This window comes from Pan troglodytes, chromosome 3 (genome assembly GCF_028858775.2).
Source record: "Pan troglodytes isolate AG18354 chromosome 3, NHGRI_mPanTro3-v2.0_pri, whole genome shotgun sequence".
Lineage (NCBI taxonomy): Eukaryota > Metazoa > Chordata > Mammalia > Primates > Hominidae > Pan > Pan troglodytes.
The window spans coordinates 187,423,394-187,440,915 of record NC_072401.2 but is presented as its reverse complement, the minus strand read 5'-3'; the positions used below and the strand labels follow the sequence as shown (position 1 = coordinate 187,440,915).

Sequence of the window (17,522 nt, the reverse complement as noted above, 5' to 3'; positions counted from 1 at the left end):
TCAGAAAGAATGGGGCAAATCAGGGCCTCACGTGTAGCCTAATTCAAGATATGGACTGATGGTTGCATATAGCTTAATTAAGCATATATACTAGCTTTCGAGACGCTTTTTTCTGATAAGAACATGTTTAATTAATAAGACTATGATGATGTATTTTAAGTCACTCTGCAAAGAAAGATCCACATTTTTAAAAAACGAGGCTTTTTAAAAAGCTATTAAGTGTAGTTGCTAAGTACACTTAGGTTAAATGTTGAAACTGCCTCCACGAGTTTTTTCTGCTTGTCACACATGAATTTTAAAAGCAACTCATAATCTTTTCTTCTTTGTTTAAAAAAGTAATACAGGATTTGACTGGCCTAAATGTCATTATCAGGAAGAAATAATGCAAGTTAAAAAAACCCAGGATATTGGGCCAATTTTAGTGATTTTATAGAGTTTGATATTGAGCAAAAGTTATTTATTTTATGTTGAAGTTGTTAGAATCGCAAGTTTATTCTGGAAAAAATAAATAAGGATTAGGATGATACATTATCCTAAAGAGTGGTAGGAGGATTGAATGGATTGTGTGTTCTAATTGTGTAGGCTGAGGTCTGGCGTGTGGGAGATGCTAAACAAATGTGAGCAGGCGTTACTATCATTCTTGGTGTATGCATGAGTTCATGTAAAAGGCACACACTGTGCACCTCTGATTCTCCAGGCTGCGTATGTTCAGTGGTGACTAGTCGACTTGCTACTCTTGGTGACTGTTCAGTCTTTGGGATGAGGGAGGGGAAACTGATAATCCCACAGCATCACAAGTGCCGAGGCAGAAGGAAGGCACAGAGTAGAGCGTGACTGACCCTTCTAGGCAACTTCAGTGTGTGCATGGTGAAGGCAGGGGCTTTAGATGGAGAAAGCATTGTCTGCAGGTGAACATGGCGTGAAAGCACATTGCAGGCTGGATGGTGCGTCTGGAATGTAGGAACAGTAGGGAGAACCGGGCGTGGGGTGGTGTGGGGGGCATAGAAGAGCTTTGCAGTCACATAAAGTTGGAATTCATTCCCAGCTCTGTATTGCTAACTTGGTCTTGGGGAACAGGCTCCTGGGCTTTTCCTGACCCCTATTTCCCTACTTAGGGGGAAGAGATAATAGCACTTACATCTGAGTATTATCATTAGGATTAAATGAGATTACTGCAAAATGACCCGGCATAGCGCCTGGCACGTCAGAGGCAGAATGAATGGCCACCCGTGCCTATTTTTGTCATCAGCATCATCATCATGTTAAGTAGTTTGGGTTAATTCTTTAGGGAAAAAAAAGAGAGAGAAAGAGAGAGAACCATTGGAGCTTCTTTACAGAGGAAAAGTTATGATCATATTTGTGGGTGAAAAATATATAACTGATAACAGTATCAAATTAAATGAAGGGCACAAGAAAAGATTACGAAATGATAGTGTCAATGAATTCGACAAGAGGAAAACTTGGGCATGAACTAAGGTGACGGGGCCGGGAGAAATGAGCGAGGGATGTAATCAGTCCAGCCCTGCTCTGTGTCAGTCACTCTCTAAGTGTCTGGAACGCATCTGAAACAGTGTCTGCCAAACAGTCTTCGACACAGACAGCTCTACTCGAGTGCGGTCCTGCATTGCTAGAGGCGCATGGGATGCACAGAGTGAGGGAAATCTGGGGGTACCCGTGGCTTGTGGAGGAGCCTCTGAGGTTTCTCTGAAGAAGTGCGTGAGGTGGGGCCTAAGAATATGTCCACATTCGCTCTGGAAGCTGCCCAGCCCCACCGTGACCAGGGAATAATAGCGTGGCCACAGCGCCCAGGCATGCCCAGCCCTACCGTGACCAGGGAACAGCGTGGCCACAGCGCCCAGGCATGCCCAGCCCTACCGTGACCAGGGAACAGCGTGGCCACAGAGCCCAGGCATGCCCAGCCCCACCGTGACCAGGGAATAATAGCGTGGCCACAGAGCCCAGGCATGCCCAGCCCCACCGTGACCAGGGAATAATAGCGTGGCCACAGAGCCCAGGCATGCCCAGCCCTACCGTGACCAGGGAACAGCGTGGCCACAGCGCCCAGGCATGCCCAGCCTCACCGTGACCAGGGAACAGCGTGGCCACAGCGCCCAGGCATGGAGGAATGGCTTCTATATAAATCTTCAGGGCCCTGGGAGCCATTGGTATGGCTGGAATGCAGGATGCCCGATATGGAGAGATAGTGAGTAAAATCGAGCAAGCAGACCAGAGCCAGATGGCAGGGCAACTGTGAGACATTTCAAGCAGGAAGGTGAAATAGGATTTCCTTTATAAGACAGTTACTCTGTTGTGAGAGCACCACTGAGGTAGGGTGGGAATGAATTCAAGAATTTCACATAGGGCCAGGTGGGGTGGCTCATGCCTATTAATCCCAACACTTTCAGAGGCAGAGGCAGGAGGATTACTTGAGCCCAGTAGTTTGAGACCACCCTGGGCAACACAGTGAGATCCCATCTCTACAAGAAAATTTAAAAAAATTAAGGGAATTTCCTGTAGGAGGACAGTACAGTAATCCAGGAAGAAAAGATGAATGGCTCAGCTGGGACAGGACAGTAGGGCTGGGGGAAAAGTGCTGGCGTGGAGAGATTATGGAGACAGAACCAACAGTTCTCAGTTGGCATTTGGGAGTAGAAGCAGGCTATGGTTTAATCACCAGGTTTCTGTCTTGGGAAAACAAGATATGGAAAAAGTGTTTTGGGGGAAGAAGATAGTGAAATTGGTTTGAGACTTTCTGAGATGGAGATGTAGGTAGAACACTTAGGTGGATATGTGGTTTTAAAAAAAAATGTCTAGACCAATAGAAATATATTGAGCAGCAAAGAGAAGCCAAATATGTACTTTTTAATGTTCTATCAGCCACATTTTAAAAAGTAAAAGGAAACAGATGACACCAACTTTTATAATATTTTTAACCTAGTACAGCCAAAATATTATGAGTTCAACAAGTATAAAAAATAGTAATGATTTCCCTGACATTATTTTTTTTCGCATCTTGTGTGTATTTTGCAGGATAACACATCTCAGTGCAAGCAAGGCAAGTGCCCGGGAGCCACATGTGGCCCGTGGCTGCCATGTAGACCTTCAGAGAGAGGCTGGGCAGGAGGTGTCTGCTGGGGAGTGACTAGGATAAAAACCTTCTCTGAAGGTACAGATCAAAGATTGCTGAGGCAGGGAGGGTGCAGCGGAGGTGAGCTTGTCCCAGTGGCAGGAGAGAGGAAGGAATTGCTGAAGCTGCCCCGACCTCTTTCTTCTATTTTTGAGGGTGTAGGATGTGAGATTGGAGTCTCAGAAATTTTGGAAACTTTGTTTATCTCTGTTGAAATTTACCCAACAAGAATCTGCTATATAAATTTGCAGGGCCCAGCGCAAGATGAAAAGGCAATTCCAAAAGTATGATGAATAAGTTATAGATGATGACAGCAGGGTATCAAACAGAACACCTGGCCGTCCTAAGCACAGGGTCAGGTGCACATGCTCAGTTTGCAAGCTCATGAAGCCCGCCTATACACACTACTTGTGTTTTTAGGCATCATCCGTGAACACTCTTGCCTACTGTGAATCAAACACAGTTTACTTAGTGAGATGATTAATGACTTTGAGTTACTGTGGGGTATTGCTGCTGGGAGCCACTCTTCCTGGCTGGAGGTGAAAGCAGCTTCTCCCCAGGCCGGAGGTCTGGGTGCACCAGTCCTGTTATATCCTTCCCACATTCCTCACATAGGCAGAACTTCAATCATGCTCAGACACCATCACCCTGACCCTCAGTCACACACCCAGGACCTCAGTCATGCCCAGAAGCATCATGTCAAGGGGGCCCACCGAGTCCCCAGCCTGCTAGAAATCTGGCAGCTCCTCATTATCATTCTACTTATAGAAATTCCTCTTTCTCCACACCTTGTCATGGTAAGAGCATCCAACATGGATGCTTTAGATTGGGCTTCCTCAGAGGGGTGGGGGAGGGAGAACTGGACCCAGGAAACACCATCTGAATTCCCTGAGATCAGCAGGATATCTAGAGAGTTGAGGCTGGGCCATGTATCTGCAGTTCTTGTCCCAGGACAATGCTTGAAGACACCTTATTTAGATTTTTATATTTGTGGCTGTGACTGCAACTCCCCTGCCTTAAAAATGTAAATTTAATGATCACTTTCAAACTTTCCCTTTAGTACATTATTTATGAACATAGGACCTGCCTCCCTGAATAGCACCAAGCACCCATGGCTCAGACACTCATCAGTGGGGCCGTACCCCACCTACCGCCTGGATTTCCTCCCTCCTCTTCCTTCTCCATCTCTCCACTCTCTTTCTGCTGCCCTCTCTCCCCACCCTAATGTCATTTCTTTACCTGATTATTTTTAAAATCCAAAAAATAATTTGAAGTGACATTTGTTATACTTAAGAAACAATTTTATGTCACCAATGTTTGGTCACTTAGTTTTAAAAGTCAGTAAATAACAGTATTTTTTTTTCTTTTAAAAAAGAAAGTAAAACAAATGCTTTTTGACAGACTTTCCCTTTGTATGTGCCTTGTCAAAGGCAGGGCTCCTCCAATTCTGCACCAATGTCCTTCCAATTTTGCAGGACAGGAAGGGGCAGGCCAGGAAGGAGCCTGCGGGGACCAAGGCCCAGTCATGGATTTAGCTTTCGAGTCCCGCTGCCATGTGACTCCACATCTTTCAACCACAGGCTTGGTCTCTGTAAAAGAAGGATGCTGTGCATAGATCATAGGACCAATCGTTCTCTTATATGAAGTAATTTGTGCAAAGGATACCTCACAGGGCCTGGCACATAACTGGCTCTCAGTCCATAATAACTTCATCATCAATAAAAAAAATCCCCGGAGATGGAAAGGAAATCTTTGGCCCAGACACGCTTTGTTTTATCAAGATCTCCCAGAGGTATTGACCAAACAAGGCTCAACTGGGTCAAAAATAAAAAAATACACAGAATAAAAATAAATTTCCATAATAGATAAATAAATAAAAATCTTCTTAATATACAATCCATTTGACTTTCCGTGATCATGTTGTTCTTAAACTGTTGAAGTCCAACTTAAAACTCAAAGAAACTTCATTAGTGTATAACAAACACACTCTTGTATCTTCTGGTCCCAATTAATTACATTGCACTAAGGCAAACTAATCATCTGGAGATAAATTATGTGGAGTATTCACGGCAAAAATGATGACAGGATAGAATGTGGGAGCTCACTGTTTTCTAAAGGCCTTATTCCCAAAGAACAGCCATCCTGCCATTGCCTAGGCTAGTAAAGACTGCAGTGCCACAATCCTGAAGCACTTGCTTAAGAATGCATCATATGATCTTTTCCCAACAGAATTTGGATTTACCTGCTTAATGGTGTTTTTCTTGGGCTGATCTAAAATGAGTCTTCACATCACATGGTATTGGAGCTTTGCGATCTGCAGGGTTAGTTAAGAAAGTAAAATAACAGTAAGTATTCTTATAAATAATAATAATGGCCACCATTCATTCAATGCACAGTGTGTCAGGCAGCGTGCCAAATTCTTTAAATACCTCTCATTGACTATTCACACAAACGCTCTGATGAGGACATTATTCTCATTTTACAGAAGAGGAAACAGGCGCAGAGAAGTTAAACAACTTGCACAGGGTCACACATGTGGGGAAAGTGGGATTCCAGCTTGAGTCGGCCACATTCCAAACCCTGCACTTTCAACAGCTTTCTAGACTGCCCATTTGTGGGAACTACAGATCAGCCAAAAGAAAATGTTACATTTCTCATTTTATCATTCTCTCTGTATTTTTTGCTCATGGGCTCTATGGAAACCGTTATTTATAAGTGAACACCAAATTTCCGTATCCTCAAGATCAGAAATAGCACGACAATAAAAAGAAGGAGGAAGAAAAAAACAGTCTAGGATGTCAACAATTTTTTTTTCTGAAGTTTTTATTTTCTTCTCTTTGCTTGTTCATATTTTCTTTCCTTCCTTCCTTCCCTCCTTCCCTTCCTTCCTTCCTTCCCTCCTTCCCTTCCTTCCTTCCTTCCTTCCTTCCTTCCCTCCCTCCCTCTCTCTTCTTTCTTTTCTTTTTTTTTTTGATGGAGTCACACACTGTCACCCAGGTCGGAGTGCAGTGGCGCGATCTCAGCTAACTGCAGCCTCTGCCTCCTGGGTTCAAGCAATTCTCCTGCCTCAACCTCCTGAGGAGCTGAGATTACAGGCACCTGCCACCACACCCAGCTAATTTTTGTATTTTTAGTAGAGATGGGGTTTCACCATATTGGCCAGGCTGGTTTCAAACTCTTGACCTCAGGTGATCCTCCCATCTTGGCCTCCCGAGTGCCGGGATTATAGGCGTAAGCCACCACGCCGTCCCATATTTTCTAAATCTACTTAACGTTATGAAAATTTCAAAATAAGGAGATGTATCTAGAATGGGGCCAAAGGAAATTTAGGTAGCACCAATCATGTTTAGACATCTAACTAGGACGCCACAAGACTAAGCAATAGAAAACAAATTTTTAACCCTCTGAATATAAACATTTTGTCAATTTCCATTATCAAAATTTGCATCAATTTTAAATTGGGACATTATTTAGAAGCTGTCCCATTAGAAAACTGATCATCACCAACTTGATCTTCAATGCCAGGGGGCCTGTCTGTTTACTGGCAGTGGTGGTTTTACCCCTGGATTAAGAATGATTAGCTCTGCTTTGGAACCAAATACAGTTCACATGGAGTTTCAAAGGAATCCAGAGTCTTGTGGCTCTGTACATGTTGAACAATTTCCCTTTGTTGACTATTAGGACTCTGATCTAAAGAAGAAAATGGTTACTCTGACGGCATGTACTTGTGGGGGAAAAACAATCTTATTTTTTTCACATTTTCAACAGAGTATCTAGTGTGACAAATATCAAGTATGAGCACTCACTTTTATAATAAATTCCATGTTGCAGATTAGTGCTAACATGCTAGGTGAAAGAGTTCACCCAAGGCACTTAGAGTAAGAAAAATAAAAAACAAGTCAAGAGGTCATCTTCAGAACATCCACTGTTTATGATAAACACTGTACAGCCTCACCTTGGCTGGCTTTGTACATCCATTATTCCATCATTCACTTTTCTCCACTGTGAGCTAGGTTTTTCCTATGGGGCAGGCGCTGTGCTATATGAATAAAACAGAAGTCATGGCCCTCCTGGACCTTCCACACCCAAGGTCTATGTATACCTTATATCTGAAGCTAACTTGCCCAGCTCACAAACATGAGTCTGTACAAACAAAACAAGATCATATGAAGTGCAGAAAAGCTTTTTCTTAAACATTTAATGTATTCATAAATGTATTGCCCATATTTTGTTCTTATGTAGGTGGTAAATTTATACTTACCATTGCATGGTAATAAAATGTGACATGTGGCAAAAATGTGCTGATTCTAATTTAAACAAATGTAGGTTTTAAGTACTGAAAATTAGCATACTTTCCCAAATTAGTACTTAGAGAAACTTTTTAAATTGTTTATGAAAAGTGGCATTTTAATAAGCCTCATTACATTGCCATGCTCTTAAAAGCACATTCATATATTTTATTATTTTTCCCCCATACTCATGATTCTCTACTCAATGTTCACATTTTTCAGAGAACAGAGAGTATGGAATATTCATAGCTAAGTACCCAAATCAGCCTTCCTTTCCATTGACACAGTGTGGAACAGGAATGCAATTTCTGTGGTACAGAGTCAATGCTGAGTGACAAAATTGGATTATTTCAGAAAATGTGATCAGGGAATCTTGAATTGTTCCCTAAATAAAGCCAGTTGTTTAGTGATAAACATATTTTAGAGTATTTGTCTGTGAGAGGAGAGATGCTTTCTTATCAGACCAATGGACTAGTTTATGAATAATGAAGTTAACATTCTTAGAATTGAAATAATAGTTTCTTTTACATGAATAGACCATCTATTTATATATGGCTGCACAAATAAATTGAGTAAAATATGAGTTCATAGATTTCTTGGCTCTTTTAATGTGAAAATAATTCCAACTGTAGAGTCGCCCAGCTCCTCAGGTACCTTGTAATGATCCCTGAAGTTTAGAGTCCTTATTCATTGGAGGAAGCTATTGGTACACATTCAACAGATAAGTGGCAAAGATACATGTATTGTACTTGTAGAGCCAGGGTGGTTATCATGTGAGTGAGAATTGGGAATGTTTCCGCTACAATATGTCTTTTTGAGTGTGGCCACTAATCAGTATGGGTTAATAGACCGATCGAATAATACATCATTATTTTTGTGTTTTACATCTTACCCCAATGCTAGCTACTCTCAGGACAAAGTTAACATAACCACTGAAGCAGTGAGTAGAGATAAGTGTAGTTTAAAAATTTTTTTTCATAGCAAATGTGTTGTGCACAGATGACTGTCTTCTCATATCCTGAATAAATCCAACACTATGCTATATTAAAAAAAAAAAAGAAATAAATAAAACTCCAGATCTCTTGCGTCCTCAAAATCTGTGAAATTAGAGACATGTTTCAACAGCCTAGAAATTAGCAAGGACCATTCATGAACTTTTTAACTACAGTAGATAGATTGTTTCTCAGTGAAACAGATAATGGCAAATGTAGCCCATGGAGGCACTGCTCCAGTTGATTTGGAAACAGTACAAGAGTTTCTAAGTATTTATATAGGTAGGAAGAAACTTAGGGTCAAACTCATTTCCAAATGCACTAAAACAGTGAGAAAATGGTCGAGAAGCAAGAATAGCAGCAAAATTACCTAACAATACCTCACCTGGCACATTTTCAGAAATTTCTAATGCTTAAAAGGAGTTTAATGAAATATTGCATTAAAAATCAAGAGAATTAAAAAGTTTTAATGTCTCTCTTGAATGATTCTGTTGTAAAAAAATGGTATGTTCTGAGGACACCAATGTATCCATTTAAACATAAAAATAGAGGAGACTATAGAATGAAATTATGACTTTATTTGCTAAAATTATATTTAATAATTTATATTTAAACATAAGAAATTATATTTAATTTCTTGATTATATATAAATATATTCCATATTTGATAAGCAATTACTCTATTATCTAATACACAATTATATATTAATTATACTTAAAAATATGATTTATTTCATAAATTATACTTTGCTAAATAATAAAATTGTTATGACTTTATTTTGAATAATTATTGCATAGAATCCCTGAGTACCTTTGTAGCTAATTCGAATCTGGATAAGGTGAGTGGAGATGAATGAGTATTAGGAGTTCTCTACAGGACTGCTTAAGAGTAGAAGGAAGGCAATCTCATTTCTCATGGAAAAGGGAAATATATTAATCTCAAAGAAACACAAAAATAAGCTTTAACACTGGATCTTAAGCTGACTTTTGAGGGTTAAGAAAAAGAGCAATGCAATGTTGAAGACTTCACAAAAAAGAGTATAAACATCCCAAACAAAGATGACCTGACCTGGTCCCTGATCTGTAAGTCAAACGCCCCAAAGAATAATTGGAGCCCAGAGCACAGGTGTGTTCTGCGGCCCAGGAATCATGTATTCTCCAGCTGATGTTCTTAAGTTTGTAGGTTGTGGCGTTTGTTAGTACTTGAATTTCCAGCACCCTTGTGGTTACCGAAAATAGACGGTGGTACAGAAGTCCAATTTGGAGTCTCGAAGGTGTGTTCAAATGTGTGCAACTGTTTGTAAAATAGGCCAAGTGGATAGATCTTAATCTGTAACACAAAAAGAGAGTTCAAGTTACAGAATGGTGGAGGCTCTGCAATTTAGAACCCAGGTTTGGCCACAGTGATGGGCACCGTTGGTGAAGAGCTTTCCAATTCCTTCTTCTCTTACCCAACGTTATATATGCAAATAGAAGGGTGGCTTGAATTGAGTCTTTCTCTGTCTTTGCAGGTAAGATTCATTACAGGGTATAATTATAAAATTTACCAAATAAGTACACCCTAATATAATGCTATACAGTGAACTCAGCTGCAAGGTTCTCTTTTTCAGAAGTTTTACCAGCAAGCCTTGTATGAATAATTTCTCTCTGAGAATTATCTCATTTCTGAAGTCATTTTTCTAATTATCTTAAATGGTGCTATTCTCCTTTGATAGTTGACTGATTCTGAGATCACACTGCTGTACTTGAGTGTCTGGCTATGACTCAACTGAAATGTGCCTAATTTGAAACTTTGAAGCACCAAATTTTATTTGTTTTTCTTTTTAGGATATAGCCTATTAATTTCTTTCCCCCGCTGAATCCATTCTTACTAAAATTATTGCAAACCCCATTTTCTCTGTCAGTATCTCTTTTCTTTCTCTATGAAAACCTCTTTCTGTTGCTCCATTGATGCTACCACCTGATACTTCAATGAGTCTACGATTGCGAACAGCATTAACAGCTCATTTAGTTCATCAGGGGTTTGAATAGCAAGTCTCCAACAAAGCTGCTCCCAGGCAGAACAAAGTAGCACTTGGTGCTGGAGCAGCCCTGGTGCTCACGGAACAGCCCGGCAGGACCCGTGGAAAGCCCTCTCCCATCTCAGATCTGGATCTGGAACATGCTGCCTGCGCCATGTGATGTCATTTGCCCGTTCACTGCAACAATGTTTCTTAGACCCCGGCCCTGGTCATGGCTTTACCTGTAAAATCATCTTCTGCTCCCCAGTTTTCAAAATGTGTAGGGGATGATTACCTAGGTTTCGTAATGTTCTTTCCAGCTATGATTCAAGGTTAAATGAAAAGTAAGAACTATAATACTCGTCCTGAAAGTCTCCAGACTAGGCCCTATTTAAGAAATGCTGTAGAGAAATGGGCGGTAGGAACAATACGGGAAACCTGCCCGCCCACAATCTGCGTTGCTGGATTTAGCCATAAAACCCAAAAGTACCCAAAGTGGAGGCACTTAGGATAGGGTGGAGACAGATGGGAGGAGGGAGGCTCAGAGAGAAATGAGAAGACCTGAATTTTATATAAAAACTTTTGTAAATTAAAAAAGAAATCAGACAGAGCTCTCAGAAATCATAGGTCAAAGTCATTCAATCTTTCTACAAAGTAAAAAATAGAGAGGCTATATAGAAATAGCCCCATTTAAGGATGCTATTTATAATCCCCTCGGGTCGTATAACAGTTTCTCTGTCCCTTACAGCTTATCTTTCCCTTCTAAATATGTGTGTGAAGAAGATGTTGTCTTTTACGTACTTTTTACTTAATCTGTTCCCCAATGCATCAGTTCAGTTTGTCCATGCCAGTCTCTCTTAACCATTTTCACTTAAACAAGTCAAGCCTGCTATTCATTATTGCTGTTGTTTGATCTTTCCATTCAAAGTATCCCTGTCTTGCTTTATTTGGTGTATATTCACTCAGTACATTCTAGCGACCAGCCACTGTGCTGGGAACTGGTTGTATTTTGTTTTTAAAGGAATCCTATCCTCAAGGAGCCTGCAGTGTAGTAGGAAAAAGAGGTAAACAGCAACAACAGCCTACTGAACCCCTCCTCTGCAACCACTTGATGGAGTAGCCAATATTCATGCAAAGTCTCATTTAATCCTCTCAAAAACCTCCCAGAGAGGTACATGGGGTTGTCTGCTATTTTTTTTTTTTTTTTTTGAGACAGAGCCTCAAAAAAAAAAAAAATGGATGAACATCCAGATTGGAGTGCAGTGGCATGATCTCAGCTCACTGCAACCTCCACCTCCCGAGTTCAAGCAAATTCTCCTGCCTCAGCCTCCCAAGTAGCTGGGATTACAGGTACACACCACCACACACGGCTAGTTTTTGTATTTTTAGTAGAGACAGGGTGTCACCATGTTGGCCAGGCTGGTCTTGAACTCCTGACCTCAAGTGATTTGCTCGCCCCGGCCTCCCAAAATGCTGGGATTACAGGCTTGAGCCACGATGCCCAGCCTGTCTGCTATTTATAGATAAGGAAATCCAGGCTCAGGGAGATTAAGTAACTCTCCTAAAGTGACATGGCTTGCCATGGGAGAAGCCACGCCTTGAGATCAGCTGTGCCTGGTTTCAAACCCTCAGTTCTTTCCTCGGAATGTAATCACTGCTGTGATAGAGGGATACTTCTTCAATTACCATTCATTATAACCATAGTCAATCAATGTTAAGTTAGTGTGTATTTGTTTGTAACAAGGTAGATAGGATTATAACTCTGCTCCTCCCCCTTCTAGAGGAATGATAGACTCTCACAGGGCCTTACAAAGTCCATTCTTCTCTATTTCTTCCAGGTCATTTCTTTTAACGCCACTACCTTTCCTCTTTAGCCTTCTCTACTTACTAAATGAAGCAGTGATAATGCTGTTGCTCGAAGGAGACTGTTATGTCAATCATAGGACAAAGTGATTAGCTCAGATATGGGGATTTTCTTAATCCAGTTGTTTGACAGTCCCATGTATTCTTGTTTAAAATTAAAATAGAAAAAAAACCCAAAACATAAAACTTTGAATGTGAGCTATCTGAAATAAATGATAAGGAAATTAAATTCAATATCTAGGTGTGCCCAATCCATTTCATTTTCCCCAACAGCAAAGTAAAAGTCTCTATATTTTTGAAGATCAATTTGCAAATAATTTTTTTCCGTGTAATGTAAACAAAATGGTATCTAATGATTCCAGTGTGCCAGGTGTGGTTTTCCAGCATTATATTCTTCAACCCTCTTCTTAATGCTTTAAGGTAATGAACGATATTCCCATTGCTCAGATGAGGAAAATGAGGCTCAACGATTATGCCCAAACCAGGGAGCTAATTCGAGGAAGTACCAGAAACTTAACTCAGAACTCTTGATTCTCCAAGCCCATGCTCTTAAGATGATGATGGAAACAGCCTCAGCCACCACGTAGGGAGGGCCTACTGTGAGTTGCCGTTGTTTAAGAGCTTTGCATCTGTTAACTCATTTAAGCCTCGCAACAATTATGAGTCAAGGGCCACACAGTGCCTATTTGGTGGGTAAGAGAACTGAAGCCCAAGAAGATTGTAGCAGCCACAGAAGCTGGCAGTAATAGAGTTGGGTTTCATGGTGGCGGGTAAGTACAGACCACGCTCTCCATCATTACACTGTCACACAGCTCTTGGCACATGTGACTAGAAAGACAAAATATTTACACGAGACTGTCTGTTATAAAACGGAATCGTTATGATTTATATTCATTTCTTCCATTCATGATACTTAATCAGAAGCCATGACACAGGAATGCTTAGAACAATTTTCACGTTGCCTGTGTATTTTTAACTTTGTTTAACTCTGAAAATTCACCGGCCGCCTAATCAAACCTACCTTCCCCTCCATTATGACTGACAGCATTCACCATTTTAAGAAACCATAGTAAGATTCTTACAGGTTTTTTGTTTTTTTTTTAAACGCTCAAAGTCAATACCTTATGGCCTTGAATAACCTTTTCAAAATTGCTTTTCCTGTCCCGAGGACACATTTCATCTTCAATTTAGATTTTAAAACTCCCTAAACTCCATCGAAGCAACCCTGTTGAAAGCTCTCTGAACAATGATCTGGCAGTGTCCACCGAGAACAGAATAAACAATGCGTTCCTGTTTTGTGTTTCCTGTCGATCACTGCTGTGTTCGTATTTCTCTTGATATCACTGATCAGTAAATGGTAGTTTTAGAAAAAAGAGCCAACTACTTCACTATATTTAGAGTCAAAAATATTCAAATGATGCAGCTCCCGGGGCGTTAGGCATGTCGGCTCATTTTTCATGGCAGATTTTGCTCCATTCGGAAATGATAATGGGCCGGAGACTTAATGCCACAACTGTTGTAAGCATTCGTTGTTGATGCCCAGAAGTTCTTTCAAAACTTCTGGAAGTATTTTTTAACTAATATCTTAACGGCAGGCCTAATAGTTTATTGCTGTCGTTCAGCCGGTCTAATGTAAGGAAGGTTGTTTTTAGATGATTGTTTTGTTTCTGTTTCTAGCTTTCATGGAACAGATGACCTCAATACAGTCATTTCACCAGGTTGGGTTTGCCTCAAATAACAAGAAATCCCACGGACAGGTAGCCCAGAGTAGTTTCCTCTCTATCCTCTCCCCATCGCTGTATCATCTCTCCATCGCTGTATCATCTCTCTGTTAGCATGCACCCCCACAGAATGACATCTGCATTTCAGTCTACAAAAAGAGGAGCAGAACAAGGTTAGAAAGAAAAGGACAGCCTGGTGCGGTGGCTCACACTTGTAATCCCAGCACTCTGGGAGGCTGAGGTGGGCGGATCACGAGGTCAGGAGATCGAGACCATCCTGGCCAACATAGTGAAATGCCGTCTCTACTAAAATACAAAAAATTAGCCGGGAGTGGTGGCGGGTGCCTGTAGTCCCAGCTACTCGGGAGGCTGAGGCAGGAGCATGGTGTGAACCCGGGAGGCGGAGCTTGCAGTGAGCTGAGATCCCGTCACTGCACTCTAGCCTGGGCGACAGAGCGAGACTCCATCTCAAAAAAGAAAGAAAAGGACAAGGACGCCCTCTTCTCGGGAGGTTAGTGTTGTTACTGTGCATGTGAAATCTTCAACAGGATGCCTTGCCTTTAGCTTATTGGTCAGAAACTGCAAGGAATCCGGGAAGGTCAGTTGTTAACTGGCCTTACTGTCAGGATTCTGTAGTGAGGAAGGCTGCAAAATGGATCCTCAGGAGGCAGAAGGAAGTGTCTACCACACCTCTTATCTACTTGACTTATTTTACAGAGTAACGAATATGGAAATAGTGACTTAATTGTAAAATAAAACATCAGACAGAACCTCAAACTGAAAATGATCCTCGAAGGAATTCTTGCCAAGAAAAAGAGGGCCCTTGCTAGAAGGTCAAAATGTAAGCATTTACTCTGATTCAGAGGGCAGCTTCCTGCCTCTCTGCCTGAATCCAAAATGTCCATCACTGCGGGCAGGATATTCCCTCTCATGCCTGCCACTGGAGACCAGTCTACTTCTGCTTACCCCGAGGGTCTGAACAAAGACTTCGCATTTTTTTTTTTAAACTACAACATGGTTACTGATTTCTTAACGTGTCTCTCCCATACCTTTTTGTTTAGTAGACTGACTTTGCCGGTTAAAGCATTCCCTTCCAGACTTCTCTATAATATACTATACATAAAATCAAGAATATTTGCAGGCACAGAGGTAAACAAATGAGGTTGCTAATGGCCAGAGGTGGCCAGTCCAGGAACTTTAGCTTCCCAAGGCCTCACTTGGCCACCTGAGAACTGAGGAGATCTATATTACTGCAGCACTGTAGTCGTTGCTAACACAGAAGTAGAAGTACAGAGGGTCTGCTTAGAAGACAGACAACGCAGAAAATATTTCTATGTCCAGTCTCTGAGGGTTTGTGTTTCCAGCCTCATTCATTTAGGAAGTTTTTCTCATGTACTTGATACAAGGAATCTATAGTTCCTTCTACCTCTTGAATGCTGGTCAACTGTCCTTCATTGGTCTTAATTCATCCTTCACCGTTGTGAGTTTCAAGGACACTTTCCTAGCATGGTGTGTATTATGTACTATCCCTGCTAAATTAACTTCTGTGGTCATAGTAATTATGGAATTGTGCCATGGCTTGTTGGATTAATTTATTCAGTTTTTTAATGTCTCAGAAAAGATACGTTTCATGCTGTATCTTGATGATTTCAGAGTGTTTTACACATGTGTAAAGAATACATTTTAAAACATTGTTGGGCCATAGCAAGCCTTCCTGTGCCCAAGTGGTAGAAGGAAAGTTTCCATAGCTCCTTTCAAATAAATGCAGTGAAGACCAAGCCCTCTCCTACCCCAGGCTTTGACCCCTGCTCTATAGTCTATGACACACAAAACTCTCCTTATCTCTCCTGTTGACATGACTTGGCTATTTGCCAGAAAATAAGATTGCAAATCTCCAATCTTCTCAATCAGTGACCATTCATTGTCTGTTTATAACTTATGCATAATATGGCCACAAGAAAGAGTTTCATACCATTGGAATGACTATGGCCTGACCAGGTGGCATGGTTGATGTGTTACTTTATATCTGCCTGTCTGCTCATAAAACTACATTATAAATAATCACATATGGTTTCAGGTTGTATAACTGCCAGGCAATATATAGACAAATACATAATTCTCTGAATAACCCTAATCAGAAGAAATGTTTATCAGGGACCTCACTCTACCCTAGTAGGGTATCACATGGTTGTGAAAAAGGTCTAGGAATATGATATATGAATGCAAGTAACTTGTTTTATTGAAATCTATTTTAGAATAAATGCAAATTAAGATAACAGAACACATTATATCCTGAAGGGAAAAGCAAGTGGCACCTGCCTCTTAAAACAGCTTCTAAACCAAATATGTAGCTACAAAGCAATGTTTCAGAGAATCGTCTTGGTTGGAAACAGCTGCTTAATTAGAATACATAATGTTTTGCTTTTTACATGATCAGATACTTTTTATTTCACAAGTTCTGATAAATATAGAACCAAAAAATATACTCTTGTGTTGCTTAATGCCTTAGGCAGAACTTATTTAATCATTTACTTATTCAGCAACTACGTATTGGCCCCTACTTAGGGCCAGGCAGAATGCAGTACCTGCGGGAGGAATGTAAGTCATGTGAGGGGCAAGCGGGAGCTGATAGGCTAGTGGAGGAGAGGGGCTCCGATCAATTACTCCAACAAATTCAACCAACTGAACCTGAATTTAGAAGGAATGAGGAAGGTGATTCTTTACGAGTTAAAAAAAGGGGGTGGCGGGGCTACGCTGGTGGAGCAGGGAAGTCCTTCCTGAGGAAGAGACACATGAAAGCTGGAGGCTGCATGGCATTCGCCACTGGGCAGGGAAGGCATTCCCATCACATTGAGCCAGGCAAGCCAGGGCCCTGCATGAGGCACGGTCCAGGAATGGAAGGGAGGCTGGAGAGGCCAGAGGCAATGGAAGGGAGGCTGGAGAGGCCGGAGGCAATGGAAGGGAGGCTGGAGGGGCCAGAGGCAATGGAAGGGAGGCTGGAGAGGCCGGAGGCAATGGAAGGGAAGCTGGAGAGGCTGGAGGCAATGGAAGGGAGGCTGGAGGGGCCGGAGGCAAGGGAAGGGAGGCTGGAGGGGCCGGAGGCAAGGGAAGGGAGGCTGGAGAGGCCAGAGGCAATGGAAGGGATCCTGGAGAGGCTGGAGGCAATGGAAGGGAGGCTGGAGAGGCCGGAGGCAATGGAAGGGAAGCTGGAGGGGCCGGAGGCAAGGGAAGGGAGGCTGGAGAGGCCAGAGGCAATGGAAGGGAGGCTAGAGAGGCTGGAGGCAATGGCACTGGGAGGAAAGTGGTGGAGATCTGGGCAGAAATGCTGCAGAACACCAGATCGTGCAGGGCCTTCAGTGGGCCACATGGAGAAGGCTTCACAATTTTCATAGCAGATTTAGCGACTGTTGCATATGCTCAATTTCAAATGGAATAGAAATAACAAGAAAAGCTAAGTCATGGTTACATAAACAGCAGAGGTGCTCTTTAAATACACAAAGAATTCAGGCAGCCAGTTTAAAACAAAGTTT

The 17,522-nt window shown here is 41.6% G+C and overlaps 1 protein-coding gene across 28 annotated transcripts in view; it reads left to right on the top strand.

Annotated features, from left to right (window-relative positions):
- Positions 1-17,522, top strand: part of SORBS2 (sorbin and SH3 domain containing 2) — a 370,848-nt gene that overhangs the window by 157,721 nt on the left and 195,605 nt on the right. The gene's annotated exons all lie outside the window — the stretch shown is intronic.